The following is a 5,281-nucleotide window of genomic DNA, read 5'->3' on the forward strand; positions in this document are numbered from 1 at the left end:
CTGCTGTGTTATAGTGGTGGTGGTAGTTTAGACACTAAGCCGTGTCTGACTCTTACAACTCCATGGACTGTAGCCTGCCAGGCTCCTCTGTCAATGAGATTCTCCACACAAGAATACTGGAGTGGGTTGCCATTTCCTTCTCCAGAGGATCTTCGTGACCCAGGAATTGAACACCAGTCTTCTACATTGCAGGCAGATTATTTACTGACTGAGGTGCAAGGGAAGCCTGCTGCATTATAGTGGTAAATTTCAAATGTTTTGCTAAAGCAAAATCTTTTGCAGCACCCCAATATTAAAAATATGTAAATAAAGACAGGCAGATAAATAGATACCAAGACTACTTAGCCCCTTACCCACCTAGCAGCCCTAGCCAATTCTGCAGAATTCTGATTATCTATGGAACACACTTTGTAATTTTGTCATACATTGGAAAAAGGTGAGTCTTTGAAGGCAGACCATAGAGCTAGAGAAAATAATTGGATTATAACTGTCTTGTATAGGACATTTATCCAGAATATATAAAGGACTCTTACAACTAAATAATAAGATACAAATCCCACTAATAAAAATGGCAAAAAGTGAGAAGGAACACTTTACTAGATAAAATATATGAATGGCTAATAAGCATATGAAAAGTTTCTTAGTATTATTAATCACTGGGGAAATACAAAGTAAAGCAACAAATTACCACTACATGCCTACTAGAATGGATACAATTATAGGACTCAGCTAGGGTTGGGGGCTTGCCTGGTGGCTCAGTGGTAAAGAATCTGCCTGCGATGATGGAGATGCACATTTGATCCCTGGGTGGGGTAGATCCTTTGGAGGAAGGCATGGCAACCCACTTCAGTATTCGTGCTTGGAGAATCCCATGGACAGAGGCGCCTGGTGGGCTACAGTCCATGTGGTCACAGAGTCAGACATGACTGAAGTGACATAGCACACACACAAGGACTGGGAGGTTGCAGAGGAACCGAACTCTCATACATTGCAAGGCTGCAAAATGGGACAGCTGCTGTTGAAAATAGTTTGATTTCCTATAAAGAAAACCATCTATTACTATAAGACAGAGCACCCCCCTTCCTAGGTGTTTGCATAAGATAACATAAAACATTTGCTGTTGTTGTTCAGTTGCTAAGGCTTGTGTGACTCTTTGCATCCCCATGGACTGCAGCACACCAGGTCTCCCTGTCCATCACCAACTCCCAGAGTTTACTCAAACTCATGTCCATTGAGTCGGTGATGCCATCCAATCATCTCATTCTCTGTCATCCCTGTCTCCTCCCGTCTTCAATCTTTCCCAGTATCAGGGTCTTTTCAAATGAGTCAGTTCTTCACCTCAGGTGGCCAAAGTATTGGAGTTTCTGCTTCAGCATCAGTCCTTCCAAATAATATTCAGGACTAATTTCCTTTAGGATGAACTGGTTGGATCTCCTTGTAGTCCAAGGGACTGTCAAGAGTCTTCTCCAATACCACAGTTCAAAAGTGTCAATTTGGTGCTCAGCTTTCTTTATAGTCCAACTCTCCCATCTATACATGACCACTGGAAAAAACCTTAGCTTTGACTAAACAGACTTTTGTTGGCAAAGTAAGGTCTCTGCTTTTTAATGTGCTGTCTAGGTTGGTCATAACTTTTCTTCCAAGGAGCAAGCATCTTTTAATTCCAAGGCTGCAGTCACCATCTGTAGTGATTTTGGAGCCCCCCAAAATAAAGTCTGTCACTGTTTCCCCATCTATTTGCCATGAAGTGATGGGACCAGATGCCATGATCTTAATTATCTGAATGTTGAGTCTTAAGTCAACTTTTCTACTCTCCTCTTTCACTTTCATCAAGAGGCTTTTTAGTTCTTTGCTTTCTGCCATAAGGGTGGTGTCATTTGCATGTCAGAAGTTATTGATATTTCTCCTGTCAATCTTGATTCCAGCTTGTACTTCATCCAGCCCAGCATTTCTCATGATGTACTCTGCATATAAGTTAAATAAGCAGGGTGACAATATACAGCCTTGACATACTGCTTTCCATATTTGGAACCAGTCTGGGTTCCATGTCCAGTTCTAACTGTTGCTTCCTGACCTACATACAGATTTCTCAGGAGGCAGGTCAGGTGGACTGGAATCCCCATCTCTTTAAGAGTTTTCCACAATTTGTGGTGATCCACACAGCCAAAGGCTTTGGCATAGTCAATAAAGCAGAAATAGATGTTTTCCTGGAACTCTTTTGCTTTTTTGATAATCCAAGAGATGTTGGCTATTTGATCTCTGGTTCCTCTGCCTTTTCTAAATCCAGTTTGAACATCTGGAAGGTCACAGTTCACATACTGTTGAAGCCTGGCTTGGAGAATTTTGAGCATTAGCTACAGTGGTATAAAATTTGTATTTAAAAATTCTGTCACTAGTTTTATATTACCACATTTACATGGCTATCACAAAGTGAACTGACATATTAAGTGATAATGGATTTTTGCCTACCACAACTCAGAATGTTTTCTCTTACACTTCAGATACCAAGAGCTTTATGATAGTGCAAAACCCTCAGGAGGCAGTTTTCTAAAAGGACTTTTCAAAATGTTTACATAGTAGAGATGCTCCATTAGAATCTTCTCAGAATGGAATTGTTAAATCATATACTAAGCACTTAGATTTTCTGCTTTCTGTGTCCTCTGCTAGAACCAGAAATGTTTTCACAATTCCTTTGAGACAGATTCTTAAAATTCTCCACACTTCTTTTAAGTGATAGTGGCATATGTCATTATGAAAGTTGTCTGTTTTTCTTAACTTGCCCACAATACATCTTACTAATTTTACAACCCAGTGTTTGCCACATCTTCCTTCTTCTATGTGTTCTCCCTGATAACTTTATCCTATTAACACTTCCTGTTTTATACTTAGAAGTTACCCAGAGTAGCTTTAAAGGTTGAAAACAGAAAGTGTGCTATTTTATCACTGTAGTCAAATATTTTAAGCAAAACAAAATTTATATTCAGCACAGCTCACCTCTTCACTCCTTCTCTCCCTGACCTGGTGCCCTTTCCCCTATCTTTTCCTTCTCTAACTCCTAGACCCCCATGTGTCAACTTCTTCTATACAGATTAATAACCCAAGAGAGAGAATTTGCATTTGAGAGGAACTGACATAACAGATTGTGGAATTTGAGCCTCTCTAGCAAGTTAGGGAGGAGTCGGCAATGGCACCCCACTCCAGTACTCTTGCCTGGAAAATCCCATGGACAGAGGAGCCCGGTAGGCTCCAGTCCATGGGGTCGCGAAGAGTCGGACACGACTGAGAGACTTCACTTTCACTTTTCACTTTCATGCATTGGAGAAGGAAATGGCAACCCACTCCAGTGTTCTTGCCTGGAGAATCCCAGGGACGGGGGAGCCTCGTGGGCTGCTGCCTATGGGGTCGCACAGAGTCAGACACAACTGAAGCGACTTAGCAGCAGCAAGTTAGGGAGCTAATTGGGGCAGGTAGTAAAGGGGTAGAAAAGGCAAAAAGATTTTTGGTTTTCTTGCCCCAATCAATGTGTAGATTATTAACTACATGGATGCATTAGGCTGAGCTTAAACCTTGCCAGAATAATTAAGAATGAAGTTATCGTTATAATGAAAATGTGGTTAGAATGCACCAGGTAAATATCTAATGTCAAATCCCACAATTGAATATATATATAGTTTTAAAAAATCCTTCGAAAAAGTTGCAACATGGGACCATGCTGTTATTCTGAATAGTTTCTTGTACATTCGTTTCACTTCTCAAAAGAAATTAAAACTCATTTCACTCTCTACACCTGCTTCTGGTTACTCCCTATTCTGCACTGACTACAGGGTTTCACTAGAACAAAATAACGTATTTTTTGTTATTCTCCCAGGTGCCTTCTCTCTTTCCAGTCTTCTCCCAGGTGCCTGTTCTAATTCACATTCTTTTATTCACCTTTTAAGTTCATATCATCCACTAAAAAAAATCACACAAACCAACCCCTTTTGGTATAATGAGAGAAAATAGGTTTAATGGTTAAAAAATACATGCCCATCCTTCCAGGTCCTGCTGCACCATCATCCGTGTGTCTTTCTTTGCACAGTGCACAAACTGTACAACCATCCACTGACCCCTAAATTCCCCTCTTTTTTCCTCCTCTCTCTTTCCACTCCTCACTATTATCAAATGTACTTTTCAATCTTTACATTCTATTTTGTGACCATAATTACATGTACTAAGTATATAGATTGACTATTAATATAAAACATTTACATTACTATACCAATATATTATTCATTATAGACGAAAGTATGGTTACATTCCCTTTCTTTGGCATAGTTCTTTGTTTTTCTAAAATTGCCATTTTCCTTTTTTATATTTTCTCTCTCGCCCTCCTCCTTCTTTGGAACCCTGCATCCCTTACTTTAAGCTAGACTATTGGATCTTGGCACCTGCCATGTACAAGTGTTTTTCTAATTGTTTTCTTGGGTTGGAGCCATTATTTTCCTGGAACCCATGTCTTTTAAAAAATTTACTGCCTTGTTTTGCCAGACTGGAACAGAGCCTCAAGTAACTACCTACCATAGGGACAAAGTTTCACATTTTTTCCATATCTAAATTATTTTCTCTTTGCCCTCAAACTTTTCACTGGTTAATTTGGCTTAGAACAGAATTTTAGTTTGAACACCGTTCCTGTTAGAATTTTAAGTCATGGCTCCCTTGTCTTCTAGCATCCAGTTTGACAAATGAGATGTCTATTCTCAGTTTTACTGTGTTTTATCTGTTTTTCTTTTCCTGCCTTGTTCCATCAGCATACCTCTACTGACAATAGAAATGTTTAGCGTACTCCTTTTCTTTGTTGCTCCAAAGTTTCACAGGGATTGTTTAGATGTTACTTTTTGAAATCAACTTCTATATTATTCTAATAACCTCTTTTGGTATGAAATCGTGTGTCTCCTTTCAGATTGGGTACTTCCCATTTAAAATGTACTTGATGACTTCACCTCTGTTTTCTCTGCTCTTTCTTCCTGAAACTACTCTTGTCAGATATTAACTTGCTTGTTTGTAGACCTTCTTTCATCCTTACTGTCATTTTTTAGACCCCTGTGTTTTAAATAGTATAATAGGTTATGGAACAAGACTGCATGAATTTAAATTTCTCCTCTTTATTATCTGTGTGACCCATGGGTTAAGACCTTTCTTGCTTACATTTCCTCATCTCTAGAATGAACTGATAGCAGTTAGTGTCTACAGTAGGGTTGTTCTGAAGACTAAACGAGTTGATTCATTTAGCACAGTGTCACGC

Source organism: Muntiacus reevesi, chromosome 14 (assembly GCF_963930625.1).
Source record: "Muntiacus reevesi chromosome 14, mMunRee1.1, whole genome shotgun sequence".
NCBI lineage: Eukaryota > Metazoa > Chordata > Mammalia > Artiodactyla > Cervidae > Muntiacus > Muntiacus reevesi.